The sequence below is a fragment of the Leiobunum rupestre genome, chromosome 11 (assembly GCF_980474605.1).
Source record: "Leiobunum rupestre chromosome 11, qqLeiRupe1.1.hap1, whole genome shotgun sequence".
Classification (NCBI taxonomy): domain Eukaryota; kingdom Metazoa; phylum Arthropoda; class Arachnida; order Opiliones; family Sclerosomatidae; genus Leiobunum; species Leiobunum rupestre.
The window spans coordinates 29,683,472-29,696,150 of record NC_143394.1 but is presented as its reverse complement, the minus strand read 5'-3'; positions in this window follow the sequence as shown (position 1 = coordinate 29,696,150).

The following is a 12,679-nucleotide window of genomic DNA, read 5'->3' as shown; positions in this document are numbered from 1 at the left end:
TCCTTTCCGTAAAACGTTCAGCGTAAAGGCTCGTCCAATGAAATTTGTACACAACACAGCGTTAGCGTGTTTAAAGACTAGCTGCTTTCTCCTTGTGTCTGTTGCTGCTAGGTACAATGCTTTCCCCAATAAGATCGAACCCGAATTAGTGTTATGACGCAATAATTAATGAAAAATAATCGTCAGTTTGAGGTTTTTATTAATTTTAAATTATGTGGCGTGGAAAATTAATATTTACAAGAGATCCGTATTTATATTGATTTTGAGTCGCGATACACCGTCCTCGTTGTACTACGAACTGTTGACGCTGATGATTTGATTGATCCACCCGATGAACGAGGACACTTTGACGTACACTCCTGGCACTGACTCACGTCCGCATCCGAATCCCCACGACACCAGACCGGTCAGTTCGAAGAAATTGTCCACTTTACAGACCAAAGGACCTCCTCCGTCTCCCTGTATTCAATGAACAAAATACTTAATTAAAAGAATCAAAGGAAAATTGTAAAGTGAACAAATTACTTGGCAGGCGTCATTTCCGGCTTCCCCACCGGCGCAAAAGCTACTGGCAGGTAGAATAAACAATTTCTCCGTGACCGCGTTAATTTGAACCGTGCAATCCTGTTCTTCCACGATCGGAATTTCCGCTTCTCGGACTTTGAGCGCTATTGGGCCGGCTTTGATAAAGAAAATATTTCTGGTTAGCGACAAACCAATGGAAATTTGCTTATTAAATTCGTAAATACTTTCTCCTTGGTATCCGTAACCGGTGACGGTGCAGCGTTTACCCGCTTTATATTTGGTACCTCTGGCTGGTAAACAGACGAGACAAACTTGTTCGGACAGCTCGACCGGTGTTTGCAATTTTAATAAAGCTATGTCGTTGTCCAAGGTTTGACTGTTATGGTTGTGGTGGATGTAGGAGGTTGATATCTTCCTGGTCTGGGCGTCGGGACTTCCTCTTTTGCTCTTCAAGTCGTAATCTCCGACTCGGGCGAAAATGGCGTCTCCATTTCGAACCAGTCTATAAACCAACGATTAATGCATTTCATTCGTAGATAATTTGACTAGATCTTCTTACGTGGTAACGCAGTGGGCGGCGGTCAGAACCCATTGAGACCCTATTAAAGCACCTCCGCATAAGTACTGATTCTGCGCGTTGATTAACGCTATCTGTAATGATGAGGCAGAATTATCAAAAATACGCTTTGTATTTCAAGTACCGATCACTAACCTGCCAACACCACTCTCCCTGTAACGAATCCGAACCTCCAGTGACTCTAGCATTGGCCACTCGGCTGGTTCCCTTTATGCCGCAAATGTACTGTCCGGAGGGTTTTCTCACGACTGGTGGAGGCGCTAAAATTAATAAGTTATAGAAAGACCATATTTATAGCGAATTAATTAGATATTTACCGGGTTTAGGAGTTGTTGTAGTGGTTGTAGTAGTAGTAGTAGTAGTAGTACTAGTTGTAGAGCTACTAGTAGGCTCTACTGCCGTTTGAACAGTGTAGTTTTTGTGAATAGCCTGGGCGCCTGGTCGGAGAATGTCCTCGTTCTTTTGAATTTCGTTCAGGGGGGCGCAACATAACATTCCCGCTTTGGGACACGACAAACCGTTGTAGATGGCGTTGTTACCGACGCACGTGAATCTGAAGAATGGCGATACGCAGTGCCCCGAACAAGACGGCAAAACTGGGTTTTCGTAGCCGGAGTCGGTGTCCGACGAGTCGACCTCTTCGGGTTTATGCGATTCGGGTTCAGAGGCAGGCGGCTTAGCCCCTGGTTGAGGCTGGTTAACGGGCCTAACCTGATCACCCCTTTGAGGTTGAAATTGAACAATACCAGTTACTACTTGATCCCCCGACGTTGCGGGTACCGTCTCCCCTCTTTGAGGGTACGTCTGGCTTCCTTGAACCGCTGGCTGACCATTTTGTACCACGGATACGCCTTGGCCATCCTGAGGTGGCCGGAAACCTTGTCCGGTTATTGAATATATCTGACCTTCTTGAGATTGAGGTATGGCAACACCGTAACCATTGTTATTGTACGAAATTGATGGCGTTCTATTCGGTATTGGCACGTTTTGATTCGGTATAATTTGTCCGTGGTTTGAGTTTATTGGCTTTAAGTGGACGGCGTTGCCGTAGCCAGCGTGAGGTGAATTTTGAGGCATTATTTGTCCGTCACCCCTGTTTGGATAACCTTGTCCTTGTTGAAATCCATTTTGTTCGTATTGATTTTTATCGTTGTAAGGGTTGACAGGTTGGTTGACTGGTGGGTTGTAGTTACCTCCTTGTACTCCATACTGAGGTCCGTGACCATTGTAGGGTCGATCGTTTGTGTTTTGAGGTACTCCGTGTCCATTGGGGCCCATTTGGCTTGCCCTATTTGGCACAACTTGTCCGGAATTAGGCAGAGGTCTAATTATGATGGGACGGTCCCTTTGCGGGCTGTAGGCGTTTCCGGGACCACTGTTTACCACACCTTGCGATTGATCTGGCACGTTTGAGAATGGGGGCTCTTGATTGGCATACTGATTGTTGTTTCCTTGATTGGCGTACTGATTGTTGTTTCCTTGGATGGCGTACTGATTGTTGTTTCCTTGGTTGGCGTACTGATTGTTGTTACCTTGATTGACGTACTGTCCTCCTTGGTTGATATGCTTATCATTATTATATGTTCCTTGGTTTCCGTAATTATCTTGGTAGTTATCACCTGGCGGCATATTAGTGTCTAGTCTAATGGGTTTAGGCAAGGGATCGGGGTACCCCGAATACGGATATTGGGGTCTCGCTGGGTAACCGTATGACCCTGGCTGCTCTTGCGGATACTGTTGAGCTCCGGGATTATAATTACCGTTAGGTCTGGTAACGGGACGTGGTGGAATATTATTGGGTTGATTTTGGGGTCTTACGTTGAAATACTCCGGCTTTTGAGTCGGTCGAATGTGAGGATATCCATACTGATTTTCTTCTGGAGGTTGAGGCTCCGGTGGTTGACTCTCTTCCGGTGTTTCCTGATTCGGTTCTTCGGGAGGGGTGTAGCAACATATGGTATCCGCGTTGCAATCTGTAGTCTTCACGATCAATTCTGATGGGCGGTTGCAGAAACCACTGAGAACTGTCAACACGCAGGTACCGGGACAAGGTCCTATTGTGTCTTCAGTCGTCGCCGGGGCTTTTTCGTGTCCATTACTGACGCAGCAAAACCCTCCATCTTGGCACTTGGTGGTATAATCTATTTTATCACACAATAAACTGAAGAAGGAATTGACGCAAGTACCCGGACAGGTGTTTTCGTCATCAGGTGGTTTGGAGTTATCTTGAATGTCTTCGGGATAGCTCTCCGTATTTTGATTATTCGTTGGTACTGGAGGATAAATACTTTCGCTGTTAGAAACAGGCTTGTTTGGTACTGATGAAGGTGGCCTCGGGTTGACGTTAGACTGAAGAGGGGGTCGGGGATTCGGTGGTCTGGGATTACTCGTACCATTGTTGGGTTGTTGCGGGGGAGGTGTATTATCGGGAAGACAACACGTTTTTCCGGAATGATCGCACACGGCATTTCGCACCACGTTGGCGCAGTATTTCGCGTATTGATTCTCAACACAGAGACCTTTGCACGGTTGCTGTTGATGTTGATTTAGGATATTGACAGCGGGACTCTCAACTGGAATTTCATTATCAGTAGGGGTAACTACGGGCTCGCTGGTTGTGTTTTTTAGGGAATGCGACGTGGGTAGCGCCTCCTGCATCGGCTTAACTCTGGTGTAGTAGGGTGGAGCCGCGGTCGTCGGAGACGACGTTGTAGTAGTGGTACTTGTCTGTTCGGCTGGCAATGAATCCCCGTAATTGTTACTGTCTTGAGCGGACAACGCGTCTTGGTCTCCTTCGTCTACATTTGACTCTGTAGGGATTTCGGAATCTTCCGATAGAGGGGGTGAAGTTTCGACTAGAGTCCCGAATGACAGATCCTTAGGGACGCAACAACTGTAATGGCTGACTTCGCACTGGGCGTGTTCCAGAACTCTCTCGCAGAAGAAAGCCGTGAAGGCGTGGACGCATTCTCCGGGACAGTTTGGTTTCTGGTTTCCGGATGTTGAGACGGACGTTCCTGGTTTTGAAATTCACAATTTAAACATACTAATTTTAAAGAACGTCTTTCCGCGTGGCGTTTTGTTATTCCCCCCCTCCTTTTACTTTCCCCGTTTAGGTGTCTGGCGGAAGTACCGTTTTTTCTTCGGGTTTTACCATTATCTACTGGCGTGTGAAATTACGCGATTTCCCATTAAAGGGAAAGATGATTTGACGAACTCGGTCAATTAGCGAACGGGAGAGAGTCGAGCTAAGAGGGAACGCTTGATTTCCGATTAGCCGCTTCCAAATGACTCAAGGTGGGATCGGCAACCGCGAAAAGCCTGCCAACGACCCCGATGAATTGCCAAGTTCAATTCGCGCTTCCGTCTATTTCTCTCGTAATTAGGAAGGTTGTTTTTTAAACTAGCGAAGTTATTCGTTCTTTCAAATAATACCGGTTACAAAACTATATGGACTTTTAAAAATGGCATACTGGTAAGCTACGGTAACATATGGGGATAACTTATAAACTATTATTTAAGCTATGATACACATTTTAAAGGGAACATAAATTTGCATATTTATGGTGCGTGAACGAATTTCACATATCTGACACCAGGTTTAACAGAAGCTAAGGGTGATTGGCGCTAGTTACTAAAAACATTTTGAAAGGCGTGTTTGCAGACTAATTGTTTGATTTAGACTCTATTCCTTTAAGAAAATTTAATTGTACACGTATAAACATGACACTACATGTTATATTATTTTGTCTAATATTGTAAGCGATATATTTAGACAGCGTTATGAAATTCCATTAAATTGTACTTTATAAGAAATAATTTAATTATAAATATCAAGCATTTTACCTGCTCCATCTCCGGTGGCTTCTTCTTGAGTTTGAACTAAGGCGATGGCGGTTAAAATGACCACGAAAGCGGTATGGCACTTATTTAACATCTCCGGTCGTTACCACGCGCATTGATCAAATCTAATGTCACTAAATACCTCAGCGAATTAAAGCTGAAATCGGACAGCGAGTCAAGTTGTTATTATCCCGAGAGAAGAACAAATAAATACTGGAACGAGCGTCTTCCGAAGGTAAAATAACAGACGCCGGTGTCAATCTCCGTTTGAGGGCCAACCTCCGTTATTTTTCTGGAAACGCCTATTTCTTATTTATTACCCAAATTAAATTCCGTCTTAACATTTGAGACTTTTTTCTTTAAGAAAATATCCAAATTGTTAAGTCGACATTATTTGTTTCGTTCGTTGGTGCGCGCTCGGAAACCGCGAACAAGATCGAAAACGGTTTTGCAAAAGTCATTTTGGGGGGGATTCGCGATGGGAAGCGGAAGGGTTCCGTGGGAGGGACATTCCGAGGCTGTCTTCTCGAAAACTTCTTACTTCGACAGGTAGATAGCGCTCTCCTTCCTTCGCTTCTTCATTCTGCCAGAGGTAAAGGTCAACGACACGGAACGACTTCCAAAAACGAGAAGATACACACCCAGGTCAGGGACGACCGGCTGCGAGGAAGAGCGCCTTCCTAACAGTAATATAGCCCCCCCCCCCCCCCTCCAAGTAACCAATTTGGATCGTTGTTTCTTGGTACTGCTGTAGGCTTTGGAAATACAGTATTGTCTTAATTATCTTTAGATGGGGACCATTTTATAATTTACAATTATCAAACGTCCAATAAACGTTTTCTAAAATTAATGACAAACAGTCTGTACGTGATAAAATTACGTCAACACTTCTACAAGATCTCCTTACTCGTTGCTATAGCGCGAACTTAACTTCCGTAATGTTTTGATTTGTGCCTTGGGTTGTACAAAAGTATACTATTATTTTCTATTTGGCTGCCATCATTTAATTAAATGTCTAATTTGAGTGATTAATGACTTTGAAAATTTTAAAACTATTTTGAATTGGCGTAAAGTGATTTTCGGGCCCTAGTTTCAAAAATTTATATAAATACTAAATATCTATAAATATATATTTGTATTATTTTGAGAATTTAAGCGAAGCTTTATAAATGGTAAAATATAAGCTACTCTCATAGATCTATTTAAAATTAACAAATTGAAAATAATTTGTGGTAAAATATCTAATTATTTTTGCCGTTGCTCCTAATTTCCCTTAAAAAAATCAAATCAGACTGGTAGGTCATTGGTTTCCAGCGTTGCCAGTTCTTGAATATCAAATTATCGTACCACCGCCAAAAAATTATCGATCTCAGAAACAATTATCGTATGCCTGAAAACTGGAGGTAGATTTAAATATAGTGTTAAATACTGACGTTAAACTTGTGAAATAATTTTTTTAATAACAATTAAAGTTCGACCGATTCCAAACTCATGTTTAAAAATCGAAGTTTTAACTGGTTTTCAGCCAATTAAAAAAATTATCGTACATTATCGTACGCGTGAGCTGAATTATCGAAAAATGCGTACTATATAATACGCCATTGAAAATATCGTACGTCCAAAAATGATGTCGAAATTATCGACGTGTACGATAATTACCGTACGTCTGGCCAGTGAGTGACGTAGCTGAGGGTCCGCGGCGCGGAGGTGCCCCACTCACGATAAAAAAATTGAAAAGGGGGGCCCCATAGAGATCTTTGCGCGGGGGCCTCTGAGTTCTGAGCTACGCCACTGCGTCTGGCAACGCTGTTGGTTCCCTAAAACTTGCGTCTACGCGATGGAAGGGCACGCGGTTGACGTTCACTCCCCTCCCTCTTGCCAGGGAGGGGGGAATTCGACCTTACGCGGATCGTCTCAACATAATTATTCGCTATAATTAGAAATAAATACATTTTTTATCCTTACAAAGCTCAAATTTTGAAAGCAGTGATGTCAGATTGAAGGAAATGAAGGGATAAATAGGGTAAGTCTGTCTTTTTTAAATATTTTGAATTTAAATTTTAGTAAAAATGCTAGGGAAACGACTTGCTCCCGCCTGTTCCCGCCTGTTCCCGCTCTATCTCTAGTACAAACTGTGATTTTTATACTGGTAAAATTGTTCAGGTTTTTATTCATTGCGAGATGAAAATAAAAGTATTATTTTCTTCAGGAATTTTTTTATTTTTGTCTCCTGTAATTGTTTTACGCAAATATCATTGTTTTTAGTGTTTTGGAAAATCAGGGAAGTTTTAGTCCAAAAAGGAAAATTTGAAAGGTCGGAAAGGAAAATTCCATTTTCGCGGCTTGGCATCACTGTTTGAAAGTTGAAATTCGGTAGACATTTGAGATTGAAATCTACTACGTTAAATCAAATTCAAATTGGAATGTACCATAGCGTCAATTACGTTAAATGAAATTATGAACATATAAATACAATTATGAAATATTAAATTATGTTTCAAAAACACTGTTTCTTTAATCAATTAACGTAGATGCGAGCTCCGATCAGGGTTGGGTTGGGCATAAGGATATATTTTTTTAGTAGTCAGCCTGACTAGTGAGCCTCCTATCTTAATTTATTTTAGTAGTCACTGACTAGTGGGAGTAAAAATGGGGTATAAAAACAAGAAGGACAGCCAACATTTTGCTTTACCCGTCAGAATTAAAATATGAGTTTATTGTTACTTGAGTTTCGTAACTTTAGCCGATCACAATTTTTTCATGACTAGTTTAAAATATTTTCATTGATTGATCTTTGCTGAATGAAAACGACGCCTCTCTCCTATTGCGCTCATTGTAAACACTAGGACACTGCTCTACTCTTTCGAGTCTTTCCACGATCTTTGCTGAATTAAAACGTTGCCTCTCTCCTATTGCACTCACTGTAAACAGGAGGACAGAGCTTTACTCTTTCCACGATTTTTGCTGAACGAAAACGTTGCCTCTCTCCTATTGCGCTCATTGTAAACACTAGGACACTGCTCTACTCTTTCCACGATCTTTGCTGAACGAAAACGCCGCCTCTCACCTATTGCGCTCATTGTAAACACTAGGACACTGCTCTACTCTTTCCACGATCTTTGCTGAACGAAAACGCCGCCTCTCTCCTATTGCGCTCATTGTAAACACTAGGACACTGCTCTACTCTTTCCACGATCTTTGCTGAACGAAAACGCCGCCTCTCACCTATTGCGCTCATTGTAAACACTAGGACACTGCTCTACTCTTTCCACGATCTTTGCTGAACGAAAACGCCGCCTCTCTCCTATTGCGCTCATTGTAAACACTAGGACACTGCTCTACTCTTTCCACGATCTTTGCTGAACGAAAACGCCGCCTCTCACCTATTGCGCTCATTGTAAACACTAGGACACTGCTCTACTCTTTCCACGATCTTTGCTGAACGAAAACGCCGCCTCTCTCCTATTGCGCTCATTGTAAACACTAGGACACTGCTCTACTCTTTCCACGATCTTTGCTGAACGAAAACGCCGCCTCTCACCTATTGCGCTCATTGTAAACACTAGGACACTGCTCTACTCTTTCCACGATCTTTGCTGAACGAAAACGCCGCCTCTCTCCTATTGCGCTCATTGTAAACACTAGGACACTGCTCTACTCTTTCCACGATCTTTGCTGAACGAAAACGCCGCCTCTCTCCTATTGCACTCATTGTAAACACTAGGACACTGCTCTACTCTTTCCACGATCTTTGCTGAACGAAAACGCCGCCTCTCTCCTATTGCGCTCATTGTAAACACTAGGACACTGCTCTACTCTTTCCACGATCTTTGCTGAACGAAAACGCCGCCTCTCACCTATTGCGCTCATTGTAAACACTAGGACACTGCTCTACTCTTTCCACGATCTTTGCTGAACGAAAACGCCGCCTCTCTCCTATTGCGCTCATTGTAAACACTAGGACACTGCTCTACTCTTTCCACGATCTTTGCTGAACGAAAACGCCGCCTCTCACCTATTGCGCTCATTGTAAACACTAGGACACTGCTCTACTCTTTCCACGATCTTTGCTGAACGAAAACGCCGCCTCTCTCCTATTGCGCTCATTGTAAACACTAGGACACTGCTCTACTCTTTCCACGATCTTTGCTGAACGAAAACGCCGCCTCTCACCTATTGCGCTCATTGTAAACACTAGGACACTGCTCTACTCTTTCCACGATCTTTGCTGAACGAAAACGCCGCCTCTCTCCTATTGCGCTCATTGTAAACACTAGGACACTGCTCTACTCTTTCCACGATCTTTGCTGAACGAAAACGCCGCCTCTCTCCTATTGCACTCATTGTAAACACTAGGACACTGCTCTACTCTTTCCACGATCTTTGCTGAACGAAAACGCCGCCTCTCTCCTATTGCACTCACTGTAAACAGGAGGACAGAGCTTTACTCTTTCCACGATTTTTGCTGAACGAAAACGTTGCCTCTCTCCTATTGCGCTCATTGTAAACGCTAGGACCGCGCTCTACTCTTTCCACGATCTTTGCTGAACGAAAACGCCGCCTCTCACCTATTGCGCTCATTGTAAACACTAGGACACTGCTCTACTCTTTCCACGATCTTTGCTGAACGAAAACGCCGCCTCTCTCCTATTGCGCTCATTGTAAACACTAGGACACTGCTCTACTCTTTCCACGATCTTTGCTGAACGAAAACGCCGCCTCTCACCTATTGCGCTCATTGTAAACACTAGGACACTGCTCTACTCTTTCCACGATCTTTGCTGAACGAAAACGCCGCCTCTCTCCTATTGCGCTCATTGTAAACACTAGGACACTGCTCTACTCTTTCCACGATCTTTGCTGAACGAAAACGCCGCCTCTCACCTATTGCGCTCATTGTAAACACTAGGACACTGCTCTACTCTTTCCACGATCTTTGCTGAACGAAAACGCCGCCTCTCTCCTATTGCGCTCATTGTAAACACTAGGACACTGCTCTACTCTTTCCACGATCTTTGCTGAACGAAAACGCCGCCTCTCACCTATTGCGCTCATTGTAAACACTAGGACACTGCTCTACTCTTTCCACGATCTTTGCTGAACGAAAACGCCGCCTCTCTCCTATTGCGCTCATTGTAAACACTAGGACACTGCTCTACTCTTTCCACGATCTTTGCTGAACGAAAACGCCGCCTCTCACCTATTGCGCTCATTGTAAACACTAGGACACTGCTCTACTCTTTCCACGATCTTTGCTGAACGAAAACGCCGCCTCTCTCCTATTGCGCTCATTGTAAACACTAGGACACTGCTCTACTCTTTCCACGATCTTTGCTGAACGAAAACGCCGCCTCTCTCCTATTGCACTCATTGTAAACACTAGGACACTGCTCTACTCTTTCCACGATCTTTGCTGAACGAAAACGCCGCCTCTCTCCTATTGCGCTCATTGTAAACACTAGGACACTGCTCTACTCTTTCCACGATCTTTGCTGAACGAAAACGCCGCCTCTCTCCTATTGCACTCATTGTAAACACTAGGACACTGCTCTACTCTTTCCACGATCTTTGCTGAACGAAAACGCCGCCTCTCTCCTATTGCGCTCATTGTAAACACTAGGACACTGCTCTACTCTTTCCACGATCTTTGCTGAACGAAAACGCCGCCTCTCACCTATTGCGCTCATTGTAAACACTAGGACACTGCTCTACTCTTTCCACGATCTTTGCTGAACGAAAACGCCGCCTCTCTCCTATTGCGCTCATTGTAAACACTAGGACACTGCTCTACTCTTTCCACGATCTTTGCTGAACGAAAACGCCGCCTCTCTCCTATTGCACTCATTGTAAACACTAGGACACTGCTCTACTCTTTCCACGATCTTTGCTGAACGAAAACGCCGCCTCTCTCCTATATTGTTAGTTTTAAAACAAGTTTTCTAAAATTAAAAAGCTAAAGTAAAATTTTTTATTTCGTAGAATAATTTGATAACAATGTTTCTTTGAACCAAATTTTGTAATTGGTCATATTCGCAATTTGATTATAGCTTCCGAAACAAACGTATTTGTTATTCGTCAAATTCCCCAATAAAAACATTGTTGTGTGTCACTAACCTTGTATCTAGTGATTTTAAATACCTGTTTGAGGCAAAAACCAGGTAATTTATGTTACGATGTATTTAATTTTAGGTGACGAACACCTAGGAGCAACAAACACAAGGAGAACGCAGCTAGCCTTTAAACACGCTAACGAAGGGTTGTGAGACAAGCCCGTGGCTGAGACCACTACAAAAATAAAGCGGTCAAGGGACTTAAGGACCATTTGCTAATTGGAGGCTACAGGGGCTAGTTATTGCAAGGACCACTTTGAACAAAAACTTATTTCCGAGCCTTCCTGGAACCAAAGATAATATAACCATCCGCCAAGTTATCTAGTTCGGAGAAGAAGGGTTGAAGTAGTTCGAAATCGGAAGCGTCGACATCAACAGGGATCCAAGGAGGATGGCAGGAAGCTCCGAAAGTGGTCTGATGCCGGTTAGGATCATGGAGCCAATCCATATATTCCGCTTCAATTTGCCGCCAGTACGTAAGTGTGACGGGAGTTTTGTGTGTTGACCAGTGCTTTTCGAAGCACTTCAGTGTAGTGCTCCGCATATCCGGATCCAAGGACGGAGCCGGAGCCAAAACTCGGCTCCCCTAAAAAGCCGGAGCCGGAGCCGGAGCCCGAGCCAGAAGCCGGCTCCGATTGCACTAATTATTTTTAAGCGCATGTAAATATTAAGATAACACTAATATTTCTGTGAAAGAATACACTATTGTGTTTCAAAAGCTAATCAAAGCTTTAAATAAACTTCATAGTATCATCATTCATCAATACTAATAATAATATTTTATTTTATTTTTACACAAGATAGAAATCAAAATTACCAGTGGAGTGTACCACTGCTACTGCTAGGACTTAAATAATTAGTATTTACCAAATTATCAGTGGAGTCTGCTACTGCTAGGACTCGTAAATTCATAACAAAAAAGGGAGAGTCCATTGATTACGGGAGGCGATTTTGGTGATTTTTCGACCCCCCTTGGTGAGATGTCGTGAGATTTGGCTCGCCCCCTCCTAATATCACCTGCGATTTTTCAAAAAGCGTATTTTTAGTGTAAATACGTTAATCTGTGTTTGATTGCCTTGGATTTATTGAAAAAAAAAAACATAATTTGCTTAATTATTTATATTTAAGACTAGTTAAGACTAGTATTATAGATAGAACGTAGTCTAGAATCACAGTGAGAAAATCGAACAATAAAATACTTAAATTTTAAGTATTAAGGAACTATTAAAATTCGTAAAAGAATATTCATTCTAATTCAGTCCACGGGGACTCATGTGTGGTCTCAAGAGTGACTAATGGAACCAATAAGTCCATGTGATTTTCAGTAAAATCATCTGCTCCTTCAACCTCGCTCTGATTTAGCCACTTTAAACCGTTGTCGCTTGCACACAGAAGCTCAGTCACTCGGCGTGTGACAATCCGTGAAGGTCACACTTTGCGCGCTGGTGCAGGTGGTGCTCTGGGGACCGCACGCCGGTGCTCTGCAGCTCTTGTGAGGGATGAAAAGTAGATACCGCATGTATTGCAGCATCTCTTTTTCTGATCACCACGTACACTTGGGCAATAGAGGTCATAGGGCATGCTGATGAAGGTGTGCAAGGGTTGAATTACTTAATTTAACCCA